This window comes from Delphinapterus leucas, chromosome 13 (assembly GCF_059928025.1).
Source record: "Delphinapterus leucas isolate spDelLeu-1000000601 "Yukka" chromosome 13, BTC_Dleu_Yukka2, whole genome shotgun sequence".
Lineage (NCBI taxonomy): Eukaryota > Metazoa > Chordata > Mammalia > Artiodactyla > Monodontidae > Delphinapterus > Delphinapterus leucas.
In genome coordinates this window covers 70,672,447-70,685,435 of record NC_143141.1, presented here as the reverse complement: position 1 = coordinate 70,685,435, position 12,989 = coordinate 70,672,447, and the positions used below count along the sequence as shown (strand labels likewise).

At 46.5% G+C, this 12,989-nt stretch overlaps 1 protein-coding gene across 1 annotated transcript in view; it reads left to right on the top strand.

Annotated features, from left to right (window-relative positions):
- Positions 1 to 12,989, top strand: part of LBH (LBH regulator of Wnt signaling pathway) — a 90,088-nt gene that overhangs the window by 6,148 nt on the left and 70,951 nt on the right. Inside the window, exon 2 of the mRNA XM_022574150.3 lies at positions 3,626 to 7,046. The gene's annotated coding sequence lies outside the window, so the exon portion shown is untranslated. The remainder of the gene's footprint in view (positions 1 to 3,625; positions 7,047 to 12,989) is intronic.

Here is a 12,989-nt window from a genome sequence, read left to right as displayed (position 1 = left end):
CTCGAGCAAGTTTCTTAACCTTTCTGTGCCTTGGCTTCCTTGTCTCTAAAATGGGGATAACAATTGTACTAACTCCATAGGGCTGTGGTGAGGATAAAATGCATCAATATGGGGAAAGTACTTAGACCTGTGACTGGCCCATAGGTATTATCAATTCCATTTCCAGATGAGGAAACACATACTTAGAGGTCAAGGTCACACAGCTTTACTAGAAGTCAAAAATCTGCATAGGCACACACACACACACATACACACAGCTGGCATGGAACTCCCTCTCAGACATACTGACTTCAAAGCCTGACCTCCTGAGCCTCACATCTGCAGTGACCAATAAGAAGGAAAGGGGGGACCAGAGCAGAGGCCGGAGCTCTGTGGCCGGTTCGATTGTTCTACTTTTTAGGAGTAATGTAGGTTTCCAGAAAAGCGAGCACAGGGATGAGGCAGTTACATCAGTGTTTCTCAAACTTCAGCATGTATTAGAACTAACTGCAGGGTGTGTGAAAACACAGAGTGCTGGCATCTTGCACAGGGTTTCTGAGTCAGCAGGTCTGGGATGGGGCCCAAGAATTTGCATTTCTAACAAGTTCTCAGCGATGCTGAGGCTGATGGTCCAAGGACCATACTGTGAAAAACACTGATGAATTTCTTCTGATCCTCAGTGTCATCTCATGAGCTTGGCATTTTCTCCCATTTTATAGTGGAGAAAACCAAGATCAGAGAACATGGCTGAGTCACCCAATATCATACCGCTGGAGCTGGGTCTTGAATCAAGTTGGTCTGACACCGAAGCCTATGCTTTCTCTACCTCACCATGTGACATGAGGTGTGGGCAGTTATTCTCTGCCAGGCACAGAGCTACGGGCCAGAGGCATAAGGAAGGTTAGGGCTCTGTCGTGGGCTGGAGTGTGCAGGTGGAGAAGATGTGAGGGAGACTTCCCTGGAGAAGTTCACCAAGTGCCCTATCTGCCCTGCCACTGAGTCTGACTAGGTCACATCCCTGACACTGACACTGCCTTCATTAGCTCTCCAGTTCCTGCTCCCTGTAAGGCCCCATCAGCCTCCACAAGCTCACTGCCCGCAAAGCTTCAGTCACCTTAAGTTCTTGTCCACCCCCAAAAGTGACATGCTTTCTCCAGCTTGCTGTGCTGTGTTTAGGTTTCCATCCGACTGGGATGCCCACCCCCTTCTTGTCCTGGAAGACTCAGCAGCCCTGACCACCATCCCTCAGTCCCACCACTGTGGGTTATGTGCTCCTCCTGTACCTTCCCGAGAATACCTGGCTTACCTCTTTCATAGCACTTGTGTACATTGTTGGGTAATTATATATTTACCAATCTATTTCTCCTTTTACACTAAATTTCTAGTCTAAACCAACTTTTATCTCTAAGTCCTCAGGGGCCATTACAGTATATGGTACAGAGTGGTGGGGCAGTGGTCCCAAAACTTAGCTGCACATTAGAATCACCTGGGGATCTTTTTAAAATTCTGAAGCCCAGGCCACACTCCAGACCAATTAAATCACAGTCTCTGAAGATGAGATAGGATATCAGCATTTTTTTCAACTCTCCCCAGGTGATTCCAACGTGCAGACAAGCTTAGGAAGCACTGAAGTAGAGTTTCAGGATGCAGGATGGATGGATGGATGAATGGGTGGATAATCAAGTTGAAGTTTGAATAGCAGAGTACCAGGCAGAGAGAGGTAGAAGATTTTCAATAAAAAGTAACAGCATAAGCAAAATTTGAGGAATTTGAATTTTATGCCATAGGTAGATGGAAATCATTGCAAGATTGTAAGTGGAAGGGTGAAACAAACAAATATGTTTTTTAGGCCAGTTGGCAACTGTGAGATCTTATTGGAGTAGGGGAGGCAGAAAAAAAGTGAGTTTTCTGCTTCATCCTCCTTCTAGAGACTGGCCTCTGGGAGGCTGCTGAACTTTCCAGAGAGGCAGCCCAAGTGAAGCTTGATTGTGGGAGCACTCGTGGCTACTGGGGCGGGGGTGGCAGCTTGTCATCTCCAGCTGCTGTGAAACTAGGACTCAAATCCAGGTTTTTCTGCTTCTGAGTCTCATAACTCTTTATACTTCAAATTATCAGCCCCTCCAAGTGGCTTCTGACTCCATAACCTGCTGTGAAAGTAAAACTTGACAAACTCAAATGCAAAAGCGAGCAGACATTAGATCATCAGCGGCCACTAATAAAGCTGAACCTGCCAGTTAAACAATTAGCTCTGGAGATCAAACTGCAAAGAAAAGCAATGATGAAGCCATCAATTATACTCTCCAGTTTTATCTTCCAGTTAATCGATCCATCCATCAGCTCTCTGATACTCTAGTGGTTATCCTCTGCATTGGGTTTCCCTGGGTACCCCAGGAGGCTGCCCACCCTGCTGCACCCCATTTTACCTGAAACCAGGTTGTCCTCTGGCCAGTGTCTTTCCTTCTCCCCATTCCCCAGACTAGTGATGGAGGTGGGGAGGAATGTGTGAACTGGAGTCGAAGGACTTCACACACTTGGTCTTCTGCTTTCCCAGCCACACGTCGAGAAGGTCCCAAGCATTCACCTGGGAGGAGTAATCAGGCCCCATGCACCTGGCCTGTTTTTTATCTTTTTTCCCTGTTCTCCCCCTCCTCATAAAATTTTCTCTCTCCCTTCTCCTTTTTTGTTTATTATTCCTCCCATCCCCTTTCCTTTTCCCCTGCCACCACCCTCTTAAGCTTATGACCACTTCTCTCCCATTTGTCTACCTGTTAGCTTCCTATCCCAGGGATACCACACTCAGATTTTGCCCTGGGCAGGAGCACCTAGCCCAGGAGGAAAGTAAGGACTGAGCTTGCTAAGCCCAGTGCCTGCAGAACTACAGCCTCCCAGAGGGTGTGTCTTCTGATAGATACAAAGGCACTGGATGGGCTGGCTACCTCAAAGTTCTTTGTAGTCTTTCTGTATCTTTCTCCTCTGTTCTGGAGCAATGCAGTGGGGTGGACAGAGCATGGGCTCTGGTGTCACCTCTGTTCAAATCCTGGCTCTGCCGTTGACTGGTTCTGTAAACTTGATTATGTTATTTGACCTCTCTGAGCTTCAGTTTCCTCATCTGTGCCCACTTCCTTGGTTGTTAGCTCTAAATGCCTAGAAAGGCATTCAGCATAGTGAACACAGAAAAAAGTCTTGAATGTTGACTCAACCACTTATCAGCCGTGTGACCTCACTATCTAACCTCCCTAAGTCCCAATTTCCTAACCTCTTCCATGGGTGATAACAGGACCAGACTGGTAGGGTTGTGAAGATAAACGAGATAACTCAGGGAAAGTACTTAGCACCTGGACACATAGTAAACATGCAATAATTGCAAATTGTATGCTCTGTTTGATGTTATGTATTATTCGCACACTACCTAGTACATGGTAGGTGCTTGCTGTAGCCAGCCTCCAAGATGGCACCAGGGATCCTCACCTTCTGGAATTCATATCCTCGTGTAGTTTACTCCCACACTGAATCACAGCTACTTTGTGTGAATATCGTGCAAGTGACAGTGTGTGACTTCCACGGCCAAGTGGTAAAAACCATCTGAGCTTCCACTTCACCTTCTTTTTATTTATTTATTTATTTATTTATTTATTTATTTTTGCAGTACGCGGGCCTCTCACTGTTGTGGCCTCTCCCGTTGCGGAGCACAGGCTCCGGACGCGCAGGCTCAGCGGCCATGGCTCACGGACCCAGCCGCTCCGCGGCATGTGGGATCTTCCTGGACCGGGGCACGAACCCGTGTCCCCTGCATCGGCAGGCGGACTCTCAACCACTGCGCCACCAGGGAAGCCCCCACTTCACCTTCTTGAATCACTTGCTCCAGGGGATGTCAGTCTCCAATGCCATGAGATCAGGCAAGCAGCTGTGGAGAGGCCCCCATGGAGAGGCCCTGAGGCCCCTTGCGAACAGCCAGCACAAACTTGCCAGCCATTTTAATGCACCACCTCTGAAGTGAGTCCCTGAGATGGCTGCAGGCCTGGCTGATGTCTCATGGCCACGTGATGGGAGACCTGGAGCCAGAACTGTCCAGCCACACCAAATTCCTGACCCATACAAACAGTATTGTTTTTTTAAGCCACTCATTTTTTCTGCAGCAATAGTTACCTAATATAGTGCTTTTAAAAAAGTCAGTCTCCTCTCCCAAGTGAGAAACAACAGGTTGGCATGTCTGTCTGCAAAGCCACGCAGTCTAGCATATGACCAGCAGGGAGCGCCATTGGACCATTTTCTTATCTGGCATTTTTTTTCCCTCAAGCAGTGGGCGCACCTGGGTCTGGCCAGAGGAAATGCCAGACCTCCCAGGAAATAGGCCAGCCACTTCAGGCCCCTGCTCCCCGTGGGCAGAGCTGATGGCAGTCCCTGGGGAACAACCAGGCCCAAGAATCGGCTCAGAGTAGATCCCTTGCCCATGTAGCTAGGAAGCCCAGAGAACGGCTCAGAACCCTGCTTCTCCCGCTTCACAGCTTTAAAACAAGTTCTGGGCAGGCTTGAATACAACTCCCCAGTGGCCAGAGAAGCTCCCATTCTTGGGCTTGAGCAAAGACCCTGATCACGGGTGCTGTGGCCATGAGGCACCACTGGGGGAGGGTTTGTATGTCTTGTCCAAGTGACTCATTCGCCCCTGAGAAGAAAGGGCCAAAGAGAGCCTAGCCCGAGTGACAGGCCTTGCTCCCTCTGCTGTGCTGGTGCACCGGAGCCCCCCACCCTGCCAGTGAGCACACCTCATGGTCAGCCTATGAGAAAGTCCTGCTGCAGGAGGGCAGTTGACACTGTCCTTCTTGTGCCCAAGGTTTTGGGACCCCTCATCACATATTTGCAGACCCAGGCCCAGCCTCAAGGAGTGCAGGCCTGTCAGCTGGGTCTGCCCCAGCCGTAGAAGAGTTGGAAACCAGGGACCAGCTAGTTAGCCAGCCAGCCTGAGAGAGGGCCCGCAAGCTGGAGACAGCTGGGGTCAGAGTGCAGCACCCTAGTTCCTGCTGGGAGGTGAGAGATGGGTCGGACAGCTAAGCACCCCTCCTTGCTCTCCTCATCCTTCAGAAAGAACAGAGAGCCCTGATGGCCCCCATCTCCTCTGAGGCTGAGACTCGGGGTATCAAAGGCCTTCCTGGTTCTTCTGCTACATCTTCCTTGCCCTGGAGAGGCAGAGCTTTGTGGGGGAGGGTAGAAAGGGCTAGAACATATCCTGGATGCTTTGCCTCATTCCTTGTTGGTGATGGGGTCAGGGTAGGGGCCGGGGGTGAGAGGGTGAAGATTAATGTACCAGGAGTTGACTGATCCCTGATACCTACTCCCCCTGCCCTTAGAACTGGGTAGGAGGCAGAACCACGTGGGCTCCAGAGGGCTTGTGGAAATGTCAGGAAGGCACCTTTTTTCTTCTGATGTAGTGTGCTTAAGCATTTACACACTGAGCTACATACATATAAGTAATATTATACATTGCTTTTATTTCTCCTTTTTATTGTAGGGTGTTATTTTTAAATCTTTGAAATTATGCACATAGGTGTTAATAATTATGAGCTTCAACACTGTAAAGGGGCACGTGATGGTTAATTTTATGTGTCAACTTGACAGGGCTAAGGGATGCCTAGATAGCTGGTTTCTGGTTGTGTCCGTGAGGGTGTTTCTGGAAGAGATTAGCATTTGAATCAGTAGACCAGTAGGAGACTGAGTAAAGAAGATCCTTCGCCGGTGTGGGTGGGCATCATCCAATCCCTTGCGGGCCTGAATAGAACAAAAAAGGCGAAGGAAGGGCAATTCCCTTTCTCTCCTTGAGCTGGGACATCCATCTTCTGTCCTCAGACATCAGAGCTCCTGGTTCTCAGGCCTTTAGACTTGGACTGAATGATACCACCAGCTGCCCTGGCTCTCCAGCTTGCAGATGGCATATCTCAGCCTCCATAATCACATGATCCAATTCCCATAACAAATCTCCTCTTGTATATCTACATATATCCTATTGGTTCTGTTTCTCTGGAGAACCTTGACTAATACAAAGCATTAAAATGGTTATAAAAGAGAGGCATTGGGTTTGATTGTGTTGAGAAGCACTGCTGTAGAGGGATTGATTATTGCCTCAGCTCGTCCCTTGACAATTCAGTTCTATAAGAGGCACTCATTTCTTAGGCTCCAGAATTGTGCTATCAGTTAGCCTTATGCAGCTCTGATTAGAAAAGGTAGAGATAGTACTTTAACCTTTAGCCAGATACACATTTTGAGCCTATCCTTGTATCAGCCCCATTGTCAAGACACTGTGATAGCTATTCCTTATTAGGTGTCTACTAGGTTTAGGTGCCTTCATTCTGCAGGTGAAATAGCTACAGCTCAGAGAGGTGAAACAACTTGCCCTAGGAAGCTCAGCTAGCAAGTAATGGAGGAGATCATCCTGCTTGATCTGAAGGCTGTGTTTATCACACCAAGCCCTGGTGCTTCTGAGAACAAACTTGCACTTGACAGGTGCTATAGGTTGCATATTTGTACCCCTCCAAAATTCATATATGAAACCTAATCCCCAATATGATGGTATTAGGAGGTAAGGCCTTTGGGACGAGCATAGGTCATGAGGGTGGAGTCCACGCGAATGGGATTAGTGCCTTATAAAAGAGATCCCAGAGAGCTCCTTTGCCCCTTCCACCTTGTGAGGACACAGCAAGAAGACAGCCATCTATGAGCCAGAAGCAGGCTTTCGCCAGACCCCAGACCTGCCGGCTCCTTGATCTTGGACTTTCCAGCTTCCAGAAGTGTGAGAAATAAAATTTTATTGTTTAAGCTACCCACTCTGTGGTATTCTTGTTATAGGAGCCCAAATGGACTAAGAAGACACCAGGTTCCAACTTGTTTGGGGAAGCCCCCAGTTGACAAGAAGTGTGGTTCCATAGTTATTGTCACAAACCATCCCAAAGCTGATCTTCTCCATCCTGGATGTTGCACTGGGACCCTCACCCTCGCCAGATCTCAGTCCCAGCAGTGAGAGAAACTCCAGTCCCTGCGAAGATCTGTGGTTAGATGACTGAACCCGCTCTTGCCCAGTGAGTTGCTTTCCCTCTCTAGATATGCCACATTGTTATTGTACAAGAGCATATGTTGTAATATTTGATAGAGTTAATCATGTTCGTTCCTTTCGTTTTCAGAATTTTCCTGTTGCACAGCAGGCACTCAATAAATTCAAAAAATTATTTTATATTTAAGCATAGTTGATTTACAATGTGTTAGTTTCAAGTGTAGAGCAAAGTGATTCAGTTACACATATACATATTGTATATCTATTCTTTTTCAGATTATTTTCCTCTGTAGATTATTGCAGAGTATTGAGAAGAATTCCCTGTGCTATATAGTAGGCCCTTATTAGTTATCTATTTTATATATAGTGGTGTGTATATGTTAATCCCAACCTCCTAATTTATCCCTCCCCCGCACCTTTCCCCTTTGATAACCATAAGTTTGTTTTCTAAGTCTGTGAGTCTGTTTCTGTTTTGTAAATAAGTTCATTCGTAACACTTTTTAGATTCCATATATAAGCAATATCATATATTTGTCTTCCTCTGACTTCACTTAGTATGATAATCTCTAGGCCTATCCATGTTGCTGCAAATGGTACTATTTCATTCCTTTTTTATGGCTGAGTAATATTCCATTGTATATATGTACCACATCTTCTGTCAGTGGACATTTAGGTTGCTTCCACGTCTTGGCCATTGTAAATAGTGCTACAGTGAGCATAGGGGTGCATGTCTCTTTTCGAATTATGGTCTTCTCCGGGTATATGCCCAGGAGTGGGATTGCTGGATCATATGGTAGTTCTATTTTCACTTTTTTAAGGAACCTCCATACTGTTCTCCATAGTGGCTGTACCAGTTTACATTCCCACCAACAGTGTAGAAGGGTTCCCTTTTCTCCACACACTCTCCAGCGTTTATTGTTTATAGACTTTTTTTTTCCCCTTTTTTTTGCGGTATGCGGGTCTCTCACCACTGCAGCCTCTCCTGTCACAGAGCACAGGCTCCGGACGCGCAGGCTCAGCGGCCATGGCTCACGGGCCCAGCCGCTCCACGGCATGTGGGATCCTCCTGGACCGGGGCACGAACCCGCGTCCCCTTCATTGGCATCTCAACCACTGTGCCACCAGGGAAGCCCTGTTTATAGACTTTTTGTTGATGTCCATTCTGACCAGTGTGAGGTGATAAATCATTGTAGTTTTTTTTTTTTAATAAATATATATTTATTTATTTATTTTTGGCTGTGTTGGGTCTCCATTGCTGTGCACAGGCTTTCTCTAGTTGCGGCGAGTGAAGGCTACTCTTCGTTGCAGTGCGAGGGTTTCTCATTGCAGTGGCTTCTCTTGTTGCGGAGCACGGGTTCTAGGCATGCGGGCTTCAGTAGTTGTGGCACTTGGGCTCAGTTGTTGTGGCTTGTGGGCTCTAGAGCACAGACTCAGTAGTTGTGGCACACGGGCTTAGTTGCTCCACGGCATGTGGGATCTTCCTGGATCAGGGCTCGAACCCATGTCCCCTGCATTGGCAGGCGGATTCTTAACCACTGCGCCACCAAGGAAGTCCCTCATTGTAGTTTTGATTTGCATTTCTCTAATAATTAGCGATGTTGAGCATCTTTTCATGTGAATATATTTTTTTTCAATTTATTTATGTTTGGCTGCATTGGGTCTTCATTGCTGCGTGCGGGCTTTCTCTAGTTGCGGTGAGCGGGGGCTACTCTTCGTTTTTGTGCGCGGGCTTCTCATTGAGGTGGCTTCTCTTGTTGCAGAGCACGGGCTCTAGGCACGCGGGCTTCAGTAGTTGTGGCTCGCGGGGTCTAGAGCGCAGGCTCAGTAGTTGTGGTGCACAGGTTTATTTGCTCCGCGGCATGTGGGATCTTCCCGGACCAGGGCTCAAACCCATGTCCCCTGCGTTGGCAGGCAGGTTCTTAACTACTGTGCCACCAGGGAAGCCCCAATGTGAATATTTTTTTCTTTTTTTTTTTTTTTTCAATGTGAATATTTTTATAAATGAATGCTTCAAGGGTGTTATGGTCTTGGTGGCATGATAAAACTAAATAGATAAAAACAAATGGTGCTATAGGAATATATTCATTCAACAAATAATGACTGAGCACCTGCTACATGTAAGGCATTGTGCTAAGTGCTGTGGAAGATCCTAAAGTAAATGAGCAACAGATACCCTCCCTGGGTACCAAATGTAAAGTACTTTATAAAACAACCCTTGTCTTTATCTCCACTTTCAAGGCACACAGAATGAAGTAGAGACCTGCGTCGACCAGCTGGACGAGGCATATAGAAACTGAAGCTCAATACAATTCTAGGTTGTTATTCAGGTAGAAATGCACAGCAGCATGCAAAATGGAGAGTGTTCTGAAACCATGGAGACGTTGGGGTGCTTCCTTCTGTTCTATGGAAGAAAGTGGGGAGCTGTGAGAATCATAGTGGTAGGCTTTGAGGAGAAGCTGGACACATGTTTTTAGGAAAATGACCCAAAAAGGAGCCCCCAAGATTATCCACGTGAGGTTGATGAATGCCTCCACCCCAGGGACACTCACCTTTCCAATCCCTAGTCTCGTCAGGGTGCTCTTACCTGCAGTAGGTAAGAGCACAGGCAATCAGCGGAGGCTCCATCAGCCCACGATGAAGAGGACCCCCAAAGAAAAATGTTTAGAAAACCATATGGGCCCCCTCTATGTGAACAGTCTGTCAGAAATGTCTGCCTCCTTACAAAGAAACAAGCTAGTCCCAACGTATCTTAATAGCTTCATGAGCTTCTGCGCAGTCAGGAAATTGATTTTCTGTTCTCTCCTGACTCCTGGACAGTGGAATTCAGTTATCAAGCTTTACTTCCTGGTCTCCTGGTAACCCTATTTGGTGAAATTAGAGTTAGGAGTTTAATTCAATGTAGTACAAAGCCCATGAGATTGGCTTTATGGTTTCAAGACCTCTGCTAGGGAACAGAATCCTGCGATCTCTATTCCTCTTCCAAAAATTGACGGAAAGGTGGCGCGGGGCGGTGGAGTGGGCTGGGGGTCGGCACAGCTCTCCTGAGTTCTGTGCCCCCTGCACCCTGAACTGCTATGCTCTGAGCCCTTTCAGGGCTAGATATCTATCAGCCTATTCTGTGAAGCTTGACTGGCACCTATCTTCAAAAAAAAAAAAGCAGGGACTATTAGATTTCTTTTCCACGCTGTATAAAAATAAAGTGACGAACTGAGCCAAAACACAAATAGCTGACATTCTTCAGGCACCTCCCAAGTGGGATGCAGTTTACATGCGGCATTTAATATAATCCTACCCTCGGCCAGCTGCATGGGTACATGACCCACATAGTTCACAGGGGCCCACTCTTAGGAGGGCCTCTGCACTTGGCTTACTGCTCTGCTGTTGTTGTCATCTTGAGATTCTTAATGTCTTCTGAGCAAGGAATTTTTGTTTTGCACTGTACCCTGCAAATTATATAACCAGTTCTATCCTCACCATAACTCTGTTGTTTGGTAGGCATTGTTGATCCTAGGGAAACCAATGTTCAGAGTGGGTTCAGAACCTCACCCAAGTTCGTACAGATGGAAAGTGGCAGAGCTGGGATTTGAAACCAGGTCCCTGCTGCCAACCCCAAATCCATGCTCTGTTGATTCAGTGGTGCTGCCCTCCTGACTTGGTGTCTAATTCAAGTCAGCCCATCTCTCTGAATTAGGATATTAATTCTGGACACTACAGGTTAAAGTGCATTAGCAGATGGGTTTTTCCCCTTAATCATCAAGATAATTACTTTAGAACTCTAAATAGTTCTGAATGTGTAGTATTTATTTTCCGACAAAATGTTTTCCAGCTAAATCTGCCAAATTTTGTTTTTGAAACCTAGGCAATCTTTTTATCCTCATACACTTTTTTGTTTTGTTTTGTTTTGTTTTTGCGGTACGTGGGCCTCTCACTCTTGTGGCCTCTCCCGTTGCAGACCACAGGCTCTGGACGCGCAGGCTCAACGGCCATGGCTCACGGGCCCAGCCGCTCCACGGCATGTGGGATCTTCCCAGACCGGGGCACAAACCCGTGTCCCCTGCATTGGCAGGCAGACTCTCAACCACTGCGCCACCAGGGAAGCCCTATCCTCATACACTTTTAAAATGGCATTACAGATGTCAACATGAAGAACACTTGCTCTATAACAAAATTACATTTCTTTCCAAGATGTAGTGATTTAATAATTAAAACAATATCCATGAAATATAAATACAAGGTATTCATAAATAAATTAAATTGGATTGTGGTTTCTAAGAGCCAATTATCATGTAAAATATCTCTGTTGGTTGAAATAATATGAGAGCAGAATATCAATTCTGACATTCTCTATAGGCCATTGTTGTAAATTGCTAGAATGGTCTGATAGGTTATGGAGTTTTATTGAGGTTTGAGATGGTCCTTAAAATATTCATTATGTGTTAGAAATTAGTTGTCTTGATTGATTTTAGTTATAATTCAATTATATGTTTACAGCATGGGAGAAGGAGGGGTGCTGTAGAACTGAGAAGAAAAGTCTGTTCTACTTATGAAATAATAGGAACTAAGACAGTGGCACCATGATTAAGAAGTTCAGACAAACCTAGATTTGAATCCCAGTTTCACCACTTTCTAACTGTGTGACCTTGAACAATTTACATAAATTCTCAAATGTCTTCATCTATAGAAAAGGGTTGTAATGAGGAATAAATTAGATAACGCATAAAGCACAGAGCACAAAGCACTCAGCAAGCCCTAAAATAAATGCTAGTTCTTATGATTTCTGCTGCCACAAAGGGGGGATTGAAGGGTTTGGGAATACAGCCCTTTCCTACCTCAGTTATTTTGCATCAACTGAAATCTTAAGGGCCATAACAATTTCTACAGCAATAACTTGAAACATTAGTGGGATAACTCAGTGGTGTGTTGGTAGGTGGCAGGGAGAGTCAGGGAGCCCGGATTTCTAGTGCTTCCTGTTTCCATGGTGTAAATACTCCATCAAGCTACCAAAGCGTTGCTGCTGAACGTGGAGTTGGGAAGGGATGCATGCACTCACTTCTCAAGAACTGTTGTGACCTGGTTCCACGCCCACTGGGAAACCATGGGTTCCAGTTCTGGCTCTGCAGCAATCAAATTGCATGACCCTGGGCAATTCCCACCATCCCTGGGCCTCAGCTTCTTCATCTGTAGTAGTACCTATCTGGCATGCCTCATAGGGTGGATGTGACAATGAAATAAATAAAGGACATGAAAAACTATTGAACCTGTGAAACAGTGGAGAGTAAATTGGCAGTAGTGTTGATACACAGACTCCTGTAATTACAGAGGGAGCTTTGTCTGATTTTAAGGTCCCAAGACCGGCAGTTCCTTTGTCTTTTGATCTGCTGCTCAGCTGGGCACTGGAGCTCCTGGTTTATTTACCTTAATCTTTCTTTTTTTCCTTCTCTCTGACCATTTAGCTTATAATGGTTATCTGCACAATTAACATAATAAAGCAAGTTAGATAGGCTCTTTCAAGCCCTAGGGAACAAAGACTGGCTCCAGTTTCTTGAGGCCTAATGTGATCTGAGAAGGAGATTGAGAAACAGCAAAGCGTGCCCCACCCACCCTTGGAGCTCAGGAACAAGGGTTCCTTGTCCTTCAGGACCAATGGCTGTCCTGGTGACCTGATCACCTTGTTTTCCCCTTAGCTCCCGACTCTAGTCCCCCTGACAGTCAAGAAATTCTCTCTCGGACTTTCCTGGTGGCGCAGTGGTTAAGAATCCGCCTGCCAAGGCGGGGGACACGGGTTCGAGCCCTGGTCTGCGAAGATCCCACATGACACAGAGCAGCTAAGCCAGTGCGCCACAACTACTGAAGCCTGCATGCCTAGAGCCCGTGCTCCACAACAAGAGAAGCCACCACAATGAGAATCCTGTGCACTGCAACGAAGAGTAGCCCCCGCTTGCCCCAAGTAGAGAAAGCCCGTGGGCAGCAA